Source organism: Orcinus orca, chromosome 17 (genome assembly GCF_937001465.1).
Source record: "Orcinus orca chromosome 17, mOrcOrc1.1, whole genome shotgun sequence".
NCBI classification, from domain to species: Eukaryota; Metazoa; Chordata; class Mammalia; order Artiodactyla; family Delphinidae; genus Orcinus; species Orcinus orca.
In genome coordinates, this window is record NC_064575.1 from 52,286,121 (window position 1) to 52,301,215 (window position 15,095).

General features: G+C 48.5%; 1 long non-coding RNA gene across 1 annotated transcript; it reads left to right on the top strand.

Moving 5' to 3' along the window:
* The first annotated feature begins 10,537 nt into the window (after positions 1–10,537).
* On the top strand, positions 10,538–14,971 carry LOC125961624 (uncharacterized). The gene is made up of 2 exons (XR_007472554.1): positions 10,538–10,985; positions 14,111–14,971. It is a non-coding gene; the product is annotated as an uncharacterized LOC125961624 (long non-coding RNA).
* The last annotated feature ends 124 nt before the right edge of the window (positions 14,972–15,095 follow it).

A 15,095-nucleotide genomic window follows, 5' to 3' on the forward strand; every position in this document is an offset into this window, starting at 1 on the left:
TAGTTGTGGCGAGCAGGGGCTACTCTTCGTTGCAGTGCACGGGCTTCTCATTGGGGTGGCTTCTCTTGCTGCGGAGCACGGGCTCTAGGCACATGGGCTTCAGTAGTTGTGGCTCGCAGGCTCTAGAGCGCAGGCTCAGTAGTTGTGGCACACGGGCTTACTTGCTCCGCGGCATGTGGGATCTTCCCGGACCAGGGCTCGAACCCGTGTCGCCTGCATTGACAGGCGGATACTTAACCACTGAGCCAACAGGGAAGCCCCTCAGGTGGCATTTTGATTGCATTAAGCCTGTATCTGCCCTTTACTCTGGTGTCTTTCTTCCTCAGTCATCCCCTCCCTAAAGCAACCTTGCTGAAAAGTTCTGTGGGAACCGGTCACTCTTGGTGCTTTGTAATCACTTTCCCAGACCCTGCATATCAAATGTGGTTGCCCAATTTGAACACTTTGTAAAAACAGTAAAAATCACTTGGTGAAAATCCTTCAAACAAGGAGCAGCTGTGCTGGAGAAAAAGCCAGCGGGGTGCTCACCACTTTCTTAGAAGTGTGGTGGGAAGCACAGTGTCCCAGAGTTCCAGGAGGTGAATGGCAAAGTTTTCCTACACGTGCACTTTGGTTGGGATAGGATTGCGTGAGAAATGGTCTTCTCCACCAGCTGGTTCACAAAGTTGCCCTCTTTAGATCATGGTCAGGAGTTCTCCTAGGAGAGCTTTGAGTCTGGGCTTCCTTCTTCTGGCTTTCTTGCTCTGTGGATGTGACACCTGTTACTCAGGCCTAAGCTAAATTACCACCCACACATCTGCAAGCAGGTGCTGAAGGAAAGATTTATAAGCTCAGGTCTGACTAGGTTGACTCCCTCCCCTGCTCTTGCCTTAAAGCTAATCTTTTGTAAAAGTTCTATTCACTCACGTGTGGCTTGTTTTATTCCCCAGATGAAAAGGGTCTTCAGCTTTGATTACACATATGTGCGCCCAGCAAACTCCTGGAGTATAGGGACCCAAAACATAGCCAACGCTCCGTAAATATTCGTTGAATAAACACATGAATGAGTGGTTAAGCGGATCTCTAACATTTGCTGTGTGTCTAGAGCCGGTCTTATCCAATAGAAATTTCTGTGATGGTGGAGATGTTCTATAGCTGTGTTGTCCAATACTGCAGCCGCTAGCCACACGTGAGCACTTGAAATGTGGCTGGTGTGACTGGGGGGCTGCATTTTAGATTTCAATTAATCTGATGTAAAGGGCCACATGCCGCTATTGGCTGTCGTATTGAATGGTATAGATTTCGATTATTGGCTATATAATTTGCTCATCTACATTGATAAACTGTGCAGCCTTCTCAGGTTAACTCTTCTTGTTTAACACGGCCCAGAAACTTTCAACAACTGCTGTGGAAGCAGTGGAAAGGCATATTAGTACTTCCCGTGGCACTTGGCATCGTCACCACAGGCAAACGGAAGCCAGGAGGAGGAAGAGGGAATAGAAATTTGTTCTGCCTGCTTTTTTCGGAAAAAGTCTTGGGTCACCCCGGGAGGGTAAGGGGTCAGCCTCCTGGTTTATGACTTACCCAAGAGCTACCCTCTATGACTGCTCCAAGTCACCACCAGCCGGCTGGGCATAGAGTCAGAGTTGAGTCTGAGGGAGGAGTGCCACGTGGTGAGTCATCATTACCATTTCTCAGAACAGGTGTTCTTCAGGGAACCTCCTCGGAGGGTTCCACACCCAACCTGCCCTTACCTGCAGGGGTGACTATAGCCTGAGGACAGGCATGGAGCTGCATTCCTGTTCAGTGTGGAGTAACCAGCAACTTGTGCTCAAAGATCCCACAAGGGGGACTTCCCTGGTGGTCCAGTGGCTAAGACTCCGAGCTCCCAATGCGGGGGGCCTGGGTTCCATCCCTGGTCAGGGAACTAGATCCCGCATGCCACATCTAAAGATCACGCATGTCACAACTAAAAAGACCCTGCATGCCACAGTGAAGATCCCACGTGCCGCAACTAAGACCCGATGCAGCCAAATAAATAAATAAATATTTTTTAAAAAAAGAAAAAAGAACAAAAGACCCCAGGGGTGGTTTTGTGCTCTGGCCAGGATTTGGATCCAGGGGTGGTTTTGTGCTCTGGCCACTCGGGTGAAAGCTGAAGTCCCCTGTATGTGTACCAGCAACAACTTTAGCAACTTTAATGCCAAACTGGAACCCTGTGTTTAGCACTTGGCCCATCTGGTTCCATCCACTGTTGCCCTGGCCGAAAGCAGAGCACGTTCGCTTTCTGGAGAGCCTGGGGCATTTCAGTCACAGCAGAAGGGATGACTGCTGAGTCAGCCCTTGTGTGTGACTATGTGTGTGTATGTGATCCCCTAGGTGCCACTGTCCTCTAATGGATGGAACGGGACAATCTCTACACCCAAGGTGAGCAGGACTTGCTTATCCTGCTGAACGAACGTAGTTCTTTTGCTTTCTGAATTAGGAAATGCCACAGGGCTTCCCTGGTGGCGCAGTGGTTGAGAGTCCACCTGCCGATGCAGGGGACGCGGGTTCGTGCCTGGGTTCGGGAAGATCCTACATGCCGCGGAGCAGCTGGGTCCGTGAGCCATGGCCGCTGAGCCTGTGCGTCCGGAGCCTGTGCTCTGCAATGGGAGAGGCCACAGCAGCAAGAGGCCCGCGTACCGCCAAAAAAAAAAAAAAAAAAAAAAAAAGAAATGTCACAGATGCCAGGTCACAAAGCCAGAGCCCCCAGAGCATCTTCTCTCATCCCTCAGAGATACAGGCAAAAGGTCCATGCCACCTAGCACTCCTCAGTCCTGCGCTAGCCTGCTTGCCACCATTCATCTGAAAGACGAAAAGACTGCAGCGCCAGGTCCCTGACACAGCAGAACTTCCGAGGTGCCTGAGGCCCAGGGCAGTGTCTGGGAGCAGTCTTCCATTGCTGGTGAGCCATATTCTAGAGCCTAGAGGTATTTCCACATATCCAACATGCCCGACAGGCCCAGCAGGCAGGGTGGGGAAGCCCATACTGCACGACACACGAGAGAAGCTCTGGTTACCAGTAGCACAAACAATGCCTCATTCAGGGGCTCAGGTAACAGTCAGGGTAACCCGTCACTCCACACTGATGCACCTCGCCCTCCCCTCACTCTTCTGCTTCTCCTCCCAACCTCATCTTCCAAATCCTTGGGGGAAGGGCAAGCCTAAGTTTGAACAATTGGTGTCCAGAAACCCAGTCCTTGCAAGAATAATGTGCTGACAGCATGGCAGTCTACTGTCACCTTGTTATTTGACCCTTTGCTTCTTGAAATCCCATCCAGCTGTGTCTAAACTTCCTACAGTTTCCATCACTGCCTTACTTTTTCAGAGCTACTCATCCTTGCAGATGGTGTGACTCTTTCTGGGTCAGGCGTGACTGAGAAGGCTGGTGTGAGTGTATCTCCCTGGCCATTCTGGAAGACCTCTAGTTCCCTGGAGAAGGGGTCTGTCCCAGGCTACTGTGTGTGGCTCTGTGCATTTCTTGGGACACTGAAGGTTACTACCTGCAGAAATTATTCCCTAAATAAAGAACAGTTATTTGAGGGCAAGTTTATCTCTGTGTAGCATAGTCATAGAATTTTAAATTTTGAGAGCTGGAAGAAAACCTAAAAATCACAGCTTCGCTTTTAGGGTGAAGAAAACAATACCAGAGAGGTTAAGTAGCTTGGCCAAAGTCATTAAGCTTACAGACACAGCTACTAGAACCTAGAGGAGACAATTGCCAAGACTTGACTTGTAAGTCAATGAGTTGAGGTTGACTTCAAATGGAAGTAGGGAACTTACTATGGACTCCTCACTTAGAAGAAGGGGTATGGCTTCAAAATTATTTTAAATAATTTCTCCCTTTTTTCCCCAGTATCAGATACTCTAAATTTTATCCTATATTAAGCAGGATGATCATGGGTCCTCTCTTTCACTGTAAAATGTTTTGCTTCCCTGTCCCCTATTCCACCCCTGTTTAAATTGTGCCCACTGGGTTTATATAATTTGGGATTCACTTGGTTGACAGAATCTGCTCATAGGGGAAGATCTAAGTGAAAGTCTTGCTGCCCAAAGGGCAAGTAAATCTTGCCTGGAGCCGTCCTTACATCTCCAGGGCTATGGATGGTGTCATTTGTCAAAAGATGCTGCAACCTCTCGGGAGGCTGACCTCCAAGGTTGAACTGGGGTCAAGGCTTGCTCTTTCCTTTCTCCTTGATAATGTACCTGTCAACTCTCAGGAGATGTGGGCTGCTATGATATTGAGATGAGAATGGGAGGCTGATACCATCTTGGGACTTACATAAGTTTCAGTCAAATGAACCCCTTTGAACCAGGTGAGAGGTAGCCAAAGTCCATTGCCGTGGAACAGGGTGCTCCCGAGGTGAGTGAAGGTTCTGCTTTTTTATGAGCCATAGGGGTCTCTCTCCTCCATCCTATCCTGGAAATGCAGGGGTCAGCACCTCTCCCAGTAGGGGCTGGTAAAAGGATCAGTTAATGTTTTCCACAAGGTTCTTTATAGAAGTTTTTTACTTGTCCTGCTAGAGGTCATTCCAGTTCTGTTTATGAAATAGTTGCTAGTTAAGAACCTGGCTGTCATCCATCCTTTATGTTGGGCCGCTTTTGTGGTGGGAATCCTGTTTTTCTGGAGATATCAGGGCTATAAATGGTTCCTGGGATGATGGCTCATGTATCCCACCAATCTAGCGCTGTATTTTAATGCTATTCTGTCTTATTCCTTCAACAAGATTGGGCATTCCTTGAGCCCAAATAATGCAATTTGTATTTTCCTTAATTTCCTGTCTGGTACACAGCCTAAGCGCACTGTACCTATGAATAAGCAACTTGATTTGAGTTATTAAAGGCTTCAATTAGGCAGAAACATACATTAGTAGCAAAATGTTTGTGTATTGAATAGAGAGTAAAAATTTACAGTAAAAATACAGTGTTACTCATTCAAGTCAGCAATGAGAAATGGAAACCTTTTTTTTTAGAAAAAAATGATCTCAGTAAAAGACTTTGATTCAAATGTCCAAAATTTTTCAATAATGTCCCTAAAAATATTGATCGAAAATGGTGCAGAGGGCGTTAAGTCAGCTTGGAAGGTACACACTTGGCGTTCACATACGTGAGGAAGCCCGACAACACCTTTGAAAGCTTAGAACCAAAGAAAGGTTGAGAAATGTGACAAATATGGAACACAGCCCTGAGACTAGATGGTTTATCACACTTGCCTGTGTCGTGAGGACAGTTTCGGCATAAATGCCAGGCATGTGGACAGATAAGGGGAAATCACATTTCAAGAATGCCTTCCCGGAGCTGGAGAGCCGTGGCTCGGGTGTGGCTGAGAGCCACTGCGCGGCATCCTTTCGAAGGGGTTTTCACTTACCTGAGGCCTGACATTCTCCCAGGGGTGCCTGCAGCCTGGAAATTAAGTGCACCTTAATTTAAGCGCACCTGGAAATTAAAGGAGGCATCCGGCTCCTGTTCTGTGAGCTGAGTCAAAGGCAGAGTGGTGCCCAGCCATTTTCTTTTAAATTTTAACAACGTGAGGGATTTATGCAGCCCCGCAACGTCTGCGTGATCTGCGTGATCCACTGCTGCCAGGGCAGAAAGCAAGAGATGGGACTCAGACTCCAGAAAGCAGCACTTTACTGGAAGATAATGAGCGAGAATAGCTAGCATTTTTAAGTCCAAATTGTTGTCCTGGAAGGTTCTGTGAGGGGAGGAGCCTGAGGAAGTTTGAAAGGAGGGATTGTTCTGCTCTCTTGGGTGCTGGTCTCAGATTAAGTATCAGCAATAACACGTGCACCTAAATCGTTCCATTGGGCTGGAGAAGTTTTAGCCGAAGGTCACTTATTTCTAGTTCTGAATAAAATTATGTAAGTTGTTGCCTTAAAATTTTCAGATGCATTTTTGAACTGGACTTTGGCCATGCTGTCAGGCAGGCGTTCAGGGAAATGTTGTTAGCTTTGGCCCTCTTGGCCTGGAGGAATTAATCATCTCCCGAAGCTTCTCTTTGGGCTTGGAGACCTCTGCGTGCCTCTCACTTGCTTTTGTCTTGGTTTATGGTTGAAGCCCACTGAAGTCCCCCACCTTTGCTTTCCTGGAGGATTCTCCCAAGTCTGAGGACAACAGCAAACAAACATAACTCAACCAAGCAAAAACCCACGCATGGGGTAAGACGTCTGTGTTTGGTTGTTGCTTGGAGTATAGTAATGTCATGGCTGTTCCTTAAAAAGGTATCATTGACTTCTGTTTTCAATGGTCAAAACCAAATGTAGGGCTTCCCTGGTGGCGCAGTGGTTGAGAGTCTGCCTGCCGATGCAGGGGACACGGGTTCGTGCCCCGGTCCGGGAGGATCCCACATGCCGCTCCGCGGCTGGGCCCGTGAGCCATGGCCGCTGAGCCTGCGCGTCTGGAGCCTGTGCTCCGCAGCGGGAGAGGCCACAACAGTGAGGGGCCTGCAGTTGGCTTACAAAATTCCTGAGCAAAAAACGGTGGACTCTTGTGAGTAGAGGCCAGCTCCAGCTTGCCACGGGCACTAGCCTGGCACGGCATTACTGAAACTAACCTGAAGACACAGAGCCAGACAGACCTGGAGAGACGCCCCCTGGCCCCAGCGCATGGGAGGTGTGTAGGTCAGGCATGTTACCTAACCTTTTGAACTTTCATATACTTAACCAGGAAACCAAGGTGAATAGCCATCAACATTCTTTCAGTTGTGAGTGGCAGAAATCATTGAAGTAAAGAGAAAAGGGGGAATTTACTGGTTCATGCACACAATCGAGGAACTGGAGCATCATGGGATTTGTTCTTCTCGCTGTCTCCCTCTGTCAGTGTATTCTTTCCTCAGGGTAAGAACTCGGGCTCATCCGCAATTTCAAATTTATATTGTCACGGTTGAATGACCAAAGATGAGCAGCTCTTTCCCTGTTCTACTGTGGGGAATCCCAGGCTTGGCCACCTAGTGTGTCATGTTGGGTCACGTGTCCATCCCTGGAGCAGTCTCTGTGGCCAGGTTGATGGAGGACTGGATGAGTGGCAGTACCCACCCTACCCTGTGGTCCCCATCAGACTTGCCCAGAAGAAGATGCCATTCTGAGCAGACACTACCCCCAGTGGCCACCTCGGGAGTTATGTGCTGATTCTGAGGTTTTGTTGTGAGCCTGGGATAAGACTGTGAGTGGAAAGGGCTGCCCTGCAGTAGGGATTCAGTGTCAGTGCCCACCTCCTCCCCTCCCATCCTTCCCATCCCTCCTGCTTTCTCCCACTGAAGTCCCAGTGAAATTCTGCCGGACAGACCATGGGCCATGGATCGGGGTCTGGCTCACCCGTTAGAAACAGCCTGTACACTTGGCCTCCTGTCCGTGCAGGGCGAACAAGACTGGGCAGCACAGAACTGGGAGGCGTGAGACATGGACATGAGTGTGTCACCACCGCCTGCTTCAGTGTCTTTTTCTTCAGCCTCCTTGGCCACTGATTTATGTCCTGGATACTGTTCCTAAAGGGTCATTGTGAATTATATGTGAATTACAGCCATGTCTTCTAGAGATGAGACGATGTAGAGCACTCTGCCAGTGCCCTACTGTGTCCCTGGCCGTGCATACCCCTCTACCTGCCGGCTGCCGGCGCTGACATTTTGCTGTCTAGGGGCTTCTCCTCACTCCTGGGGCGCCCTCTGCTCTCTGATGGCAGCTGAGAGTGTCTCCGGGAAGCAACCTGCAGGCAATAACTGATGAGCCTTGGTGATGAATACCCTGGCCCCCACCCCTCTGAGGGCTGTGTTTTACGTGGAGCCCCAGAGCTTCCCAGACAGCGTTAAGCTCCGTCATCCACACTGGCAGTGGGCTAGGTCGAAGACCCTCTATTAGCCGCCTTCCCTTCCTTGTCTCTCTTCCCATCCCCGTCTGGTTTTCTCTGTACCTATTTGTGCTTGAATCCTTGTCTCAGGGTCTCCACTGTAGGGGGAACTCAAACAATCATGGGGGATTTCTGAAACAGCCAAAAGAATAATTCTTGAATTGGAATTCCAAATTCTATTTTCTGATTTGGAAATAGCAGAGTCTGACATGTGCACATAAATGGGTAGGAACAATGGGACGGAATACTTGAAATGGAAATTATCCAGAAAATCATGGAGGTGTGGCTGCTACCGTGATAACAATGAATGGGAGGCTACTTTGGAGTGGAGACGCTGCTCCAGACCCGTAGGGCCAGCCTAGGGCCAAGCTTCCTGTCTTGAGGCCAAGGTCAAGCAGAGGAGGACAATCCTATAAAACTTGGGCTTAGGCCCCTGCCTGTTGTTGGTACTGGCCCTTACAGGACACCTGGAACACATGCTAACTCTTGTCTCTGTGTCTCACCACATCCTGTGTCTCACCACATCCTCTTGTGTCTCACCACATCTCACCTACATGTGGGAGCCATTCCCATGGAGGGCCAGACTCCATTTGCTGAGGATAAATTGCTATTTCTTGGGACAGTAGAAGGGAGAGCAGAAAGCAGGAATTCCACTGCACATGTCTTTGTTAAGCCCCTGCATATATGAATCTGTGCTCGGAGCTGGGAGGGACTCCGGAGCATTAAGACCTGCCCTCAGGGAGCTCCCAGCCTGAGTGGAGAGACAGACAGGACACCCACTAACTGCAGAACAGAGCCGCGTGAAAAAATGCCCTGGAATCTTTGCCAGTGAAATGCTGAGGGAAGGCGGGGGGGAATGATCGATTCTGATTCACAGGGTTGGAAATGACATCCTGTATATGATGAATGGATATAAATCTTCTAGCAGGGGGTCAGATGTATCCAAGGATTGATTCGCTTCTAGGGTCTTTTCCACACTGAGAATTCTATGTCTAAGTACCAGAGAATATCTAGTAGATGTTTGATGAGTTCTAGCTACAGTTATCTGCAAAATGAAAGGCAAAAGCCAAGGGCCTATTTGTAGCTGAATTACCGAACACTAAGAGGTTCTGGCTGGTATTACCTGGATTGGCTGTCCTTGATGCCAGAAAACGGTGCACAGTTTCCTACTATCCAACTCACTTGGCACTGGTGGCCCCGGCATCCCAGTGCTGGATACTGGGGGGAGGCGGGGCCCTCAGTGGGGGAGGCTACCTATCTGGGAAGGATCCAGAACACAAGGGGTATTTTCAGCACCAGGTTCTGCAGCCTTTGCTGCTGTCCTCACCGAATTGCAGTGCCTTCCAGAAGGGACTGTACTGGAGGGTGAGCTCCTGCAGGGAAGACTCAGACACCAGACACGTTGGCATTTGCAGGGGAGTTTGCTCTGGTGCCCGGTGGGTGGGAACCGTTCCCAGGGTATGTGAAGGGGTGGGAAGGAGAGAAGGCAGGGAAAGCAGCGGATTATTTGAGCTCAAGTCCAGGACCACCCCGGGAAGCCCTGCGAGGCTGCGGGAGCCATCGTCATCTTGAGAGTTAGGGGAGCGCTTGCAGGCTGCACCCGGGGAACTCTCCCCAGCCCTCCCACACAGCAGGAAAGATGCAGCGCGTGTTTGCTGCCTGTCTGCTGCCGGGGAGGAGGCTCCTGCTCTAGCTGAGCAGCTCTGCTTGAACACAGAGCTGTGGATGGGTGTGTGGGAGTGAGGGTGTGGTGTGTGCCAGGGAGGGCCTTTTGCCATCCTAAATGGCAGGGGGGCAGCTGTTTCGGGATGAGAGGCAGAGCAGGAGGGTGTCTGAGCTAGAGCAAAGGTAATGGTTAGCCGGTTTATCTAGCTAGCTCCCTCGGAGGAGGCCAGAAAGCAATGGTTTATAAACGCTGGTGTGTGTGGGGTGTGTGTGTGTGTGTGTGTGTGAGAGAGAGAGAGAGAGAGAGAGAGAAAGTCTTAAGAAAACAACTCAGGGAAAATAGGCAATATTTATCTTTAGTAAATTTTATACTATCATAAGTAATCGAATTCAGTTCACAAATGTATTTCTTTGTAAAATCGGATGCAATTATATATCGACTTGTTGGGGTTTTGGTTGGCTGGTTGAAGAGATGTTACAAGGGAATGAAAACATTTGCTGAGACAATCAGGCCATGCTCCCTACCCAGCACAAAACCTGAAGAAAATCCTTAGAGAAAAACATTTTTCCCCCTCTCTTCCCACAGCCTCTCACCACTGCAACTACTTTCCCTCCTTTCCCTTTTTCTCTTCCTTGCCAATTTCCTCTGGTTTATAATTCATTCATTCAGTCAGTCAACACACATATTATAGGCATATATGCCAGCATTAGTCTCTGTGCGTGTAAGCTACTACGTAAGCAGATTTTCAGTTTTCAGTTAATCTAAGGAAGACGTCTCTGATTAATTTCACTCCTGAAGGCAGTGTGTTCTCCATCAGGGAATGTGTCTGACTATTTGAGTGGCAGGAGCCAGCTGGGATGCATATGGCGGATTCTTGCATGATGTTGGGCTTGGCAGAGATAACACCTCAGGCTCCTCCCCATGCTGACATGCCATGATTTTGTTGTGATAATTTTTTTTTTTTTTGCAATACGCGGGCCTGTCACTGTTGCGGCCTCTCCCGTTGTGGAGCACAGGCTCCGGACGCGCAGGCTCAGCGGCCAAGCCTCACGGGCCCAGCCGCTCCACGGCATGTGGGATCTTCCCGGACTGGGGCACGAACCCGCGTCCCCTGCATCGGCAGGCGGACTCTCAACCACTGCGCCACCAGGGAAGCCCATGTTGTGATAATTTTTAATGGAATTAAATAGACACCAAGGAAGGACTGTGGTCCCTAAATTGGATTTCCACCCCCTCTACTCCCAAGTGATCAATTCCAACAAAGAAAATGTCAGGCTGATTCCTCACTTCACCCTGAGCTCTGCCTTTGCTCCAGCATTTGCTGACTTGAAAGCTGTGTAGACTGAGCTGAAGAAATTGAGAAAAGAGCAATGTCAGTTCTCCAGAACAGACAGACTTTGTGGAGAGGAGTCAGGCCTGCCACATCCAGGACGTGGCACGATTCACCCCAAAACAGGTAGGAGTCCTCGCTCAAAACTAAAGGTAACAATCGAAAATGAAGGACAGGACAAAAAGATAACTAAAAACAGGGCAATTGTCTAACTGGAGATCTGGCAGCCTCTCCAAATCACACTGGGCAGCACGAAGCAGCAGGGGCTTCACTTTGGGTAAACTGGATTCACTCTAACAGACACGTTTTGCGCATATCCGCTGCATGAGTCTGCACTTTGGGGACCTGCGGGAAAGCTCTGCTCTGTCTACCCAAATCAGACGGTCCTGGGCCCGATGCCCGACTCCACGCGGGTGGGGACAGGGCAGGCTTTCTTCCTGGAGCCTGAGATGACTTCCCTTTGCCTGGTTACCATTCTCATCTGAAACAGGGGGATTTTTTCTTCAATCTCAGTGATTAACACGGAGAAGAGTAAGTTCTGACTTTAGTAATCCTTCCGAAGATGAAGAAATTCTCCCTGGAGCCCACCCTCCTCTAGGCTTGTGTTCACAGGTGATGTATAAACCTGAACCTCTCCCCTCGCCTCCCCCGTCAGGGTGCTGGTGTATAAAGCTGTCCTTAATCAGGGAGACCAGGCAGTGGAAGCGTCTGTCAGAAAGACTGCTTTTCTAATCAAGACCTGCCTGTGTGGGTGATGAGGTAATTTCTTCTTAAGCTTCTGGTTGGTATCCAAGGAGGAAAAAGAACAAAACAAGGTCGGTTAATAAAGGTGTGAGAGTCTCTGGGTGTTTGCTCTTACTAAAGAGACCTCAAGGAAGGCTGCTTCTGGGGTGAAAGCAAACCTTTGTCAAGGATTTCATTTTAGAACGTTCAAAAGACACCAGAGAGAGAGAGAGAGAGAACAAGAGGCAGGAAGAGGCAGGCACAGAGAGGGGAAGAGATGAAGGGAGGGAGAAGCAGGAGAGCCCGTGCCTCACTGAGATGTCACAGGAGAGAATTACAAACACAGGCTCCGGCAGTCTGATCGCTGGAAAAATGTTTGTTAAGGGTTGGTGCAATGGAAGAGAGAAATTTCTGGATTTTTTTCAAAAAAGATGTGCCTTTGCTCCTGCAGCTCTGTTCACCTGGAATGCCCTTTTCTGTCCATCTTTAGCCCATCTATTCTAAAAGGCTCAGTTCAAATGTCCCCTCCTCCATGAAGCCTTCTTGATAGCTCCAGTTAGATATACAATTGCTTTACTTTCTGCAGGTCAATAGTAATATTTTTCCATTTAAAATTTTAAAAAGTTTTTAAGATTATGGTAAAATACACATAATGTAAATGTTACCATCTGAAACATTTTTAAGTGTACATTTCAATAGTGTTAAGTGTACATTTCAATAGTGTTAAGTGTACATTTCAATAGTGTTAAGTGCATTCACATTGCTGAGCACCCAACCTTCAGAACTTTTTCATCTTGCAAAACTGAAATTCTGTAGCCATTCAACGTTAACTCCCCATTTTCCCCTCCCCATTCTCCTGGCAACCACCATTCTACTTTCTGTCTCTATGAATTTGACTGCACTAGGTACCTCGTAGAAGTGGAATCAGACAGTATTTGTCTTTTGCAACTGGCTTATTTCACTTCAAATAATGTCCTTGAAGTTCATCCTCATTATAGCATGGCAGAATTTTCTTCCTTTTTAAGGAATAGCAATTTGATTTGCTTTTTCTAATGGCGATTGTAACATGCTGTCTTATTTTTAAGTTCTGTGTACACTTTATATCTCCCCTAGAGAATTCTAGATGCCTTGAGGGCAGAGTCTGAGTCTCCCCCACTGAGTTCCACCAAACCTATTAGCCCAGCACGTGGCTGAGAGTTTGTGCTAACTGAATATTTGTTGAGATCAAAGGAAATATGCTGTAATATGCTGTAAAATGCGCTGTAACACCGTCTTGAGGGGGCTCTTCTCTCCATAACCACATAACTTCTCTCTTCTCTCCGTATCCGTAACTGCACCCCACACAAGACTCAACAGCAAGTTAACCCAATCTACGTCATCAACTTGAGGTGAGAGGAAAGGAGTTGGCATCGACAGTTTAGGGCTCGTCTACTCACCCTGCAGCTTTCAATCCATCCTGTATCTTCTCTTGGCATGAGGCTTCTGCTTCCTTCTGGGAGTTCTTTCCTTTGGGACAGGAAAGCAGAGCCAATCGTAAAAGACCAGAAAGCCAGAATGGAAAGAGTAAGGAGAGAGGGCGATGGTTCACGTAGAATGGAAGCTGATATTTTAGAGTTAGGTTTCCCATCCTGTTAGCTTTCTGGTTGTGTCATCACTTTTTTTTTTTTTTTTTTTTTTTTTTTTGCGGTACGCGGGCCTCTCACTGTTGTGGCCTCTCCCGTTGCGGAGCACAGGCTCCGGACGCGCAGGCTCAGCAGCCATGGCTCACGGGCCCAGCCGCTCCACGGCATGTGGGATCTTCCCGGACCCGGGCACGAACCCGTGTCCCCTGCATCGGCAGGAGGACTCTCAACCACTGCGCCACCAGGGAAGCCCTGTGTCATCACTTTTAATACTCATATTCTGATAAAGATGAGGTGGTAATGGGGGGCAAGGGACTGTGGAGGTCTTCTTATTAACTGTACCAAACATCTTTTCCCACCCACCCCCTCACCAACTTGTCACTATGGAAGATTTGCTTATTTTGTAACTCAGGACCAATAACGGAAGCTTTGCTAAAATTCGGTTTGAGAACTTGGAGAACTAAATGAAACTTCATGCTTGGTCTGTAATAGTTATTTTTGGAGTTGCTTTAGTTAGCTTGTCTTAGAACTCTGCCTTTCCCTTTGTTTCTACAGTCATTTATAGACTGTGGAATGAACCTAGGGGTTGAGTCAAGCAGCTCTGTGTTCCACTGGTGGTGTGACCTGGGGCAGGCCAGTTCACCTCACTGGACCTCAGTTTCCTCATCTGTAAAATGGGGAATATACCCCCTTCCTCACCAGACTTTCCTGAGGAGTCAGTAGGACCACGAATATTAAGTGCTCCATCTGACACACTGCAGGTGCATAACAGATGTGAATTTCCTTGTCTTCTTCTCCTGGGTTGACCTGATGTCCCTCTACTCAGGCTGTGGCTGAATTGGCTCCATTTGGCTTCATGACCCCACATCAGCCACACTCACTTCACTGCCTTTTTCTCTTCCTCAGCAACCCCCGACCCCCATGGAAACCCTGTGGCAGTCCATCATTTTGGGATACCTGAGAACAGCATTGTGGTGTGGAAGAGGGCTCCTTTCAGGCCTAACAGAGTCTTGTTGGAAGATGGAATTTTCACACCCACAAGAGCGTTCATAGAAGAACACACTACCGCAGTTAGATTTCTCTCCAGATGGGGCAAGAGGCTCTGTGTTGTACCTGCTATTGGAGCTACTGGAGCCGACCCTGCACTGGAGCCTTCAGTTTTGGATGCACATCACCTTTATTAGAGAAGATGAGTCCTAAGGGTCTGCAAATGGGTAGGTGCTCAGACAGCCCAGAACAAGCAGAAATATCCAAGCAGTTTCTGCAATGGTGTAACAGAGCTGGTGCCTTCATCCACCCAGAAAGCCGAAAACCAAAGCCTGTTTCTGAGAAGAAAGTACATGACGTGTATCTGAGTTACTTGCCTCCTACTCATTTATCAATTGTTGCATTTATCTTCTTGAGCACAAAGTAGCTGTTCTTTCCTTCATCAACCTCTTCTCTCTTGGACTTCAGAGAAGGAAATGACTACTTCCTATAAGGGGCTGATTTGCCAAGGCTTCATGGAGGTGGCATTTGAGTCTAGCCTTAAAAGATGGGTGGGAGGGGCTTCCCTGGTGGCGCAGTGGTTGGGAGTCCGCCTGCCGATGCCGGGGACGCAGGTTCGTGCCCCAGTCCGGGAAGATCCCACATGCCGCGGAGCGGCTGGGCCCATGAGCCATGGCCGCTGAGCCTGCGCGTCCGGAGCCTGTGCTCCGCAACGGGAGAGGCCACAACGGTGAGAGGCCCGCGTACCGCAAAAAAAAAAAAAAAAAAAAAAAAAAGAGGTAGGATTGGACAATGTAAATATTTGGAAGCATATAGGCAGAACACTCTTTGACATAAATCGTAGCAACGTTTCTGTGGCTCTATCTCCTAAGGCAAAGGAAACAAAAGCAAAAATAAATCAGTG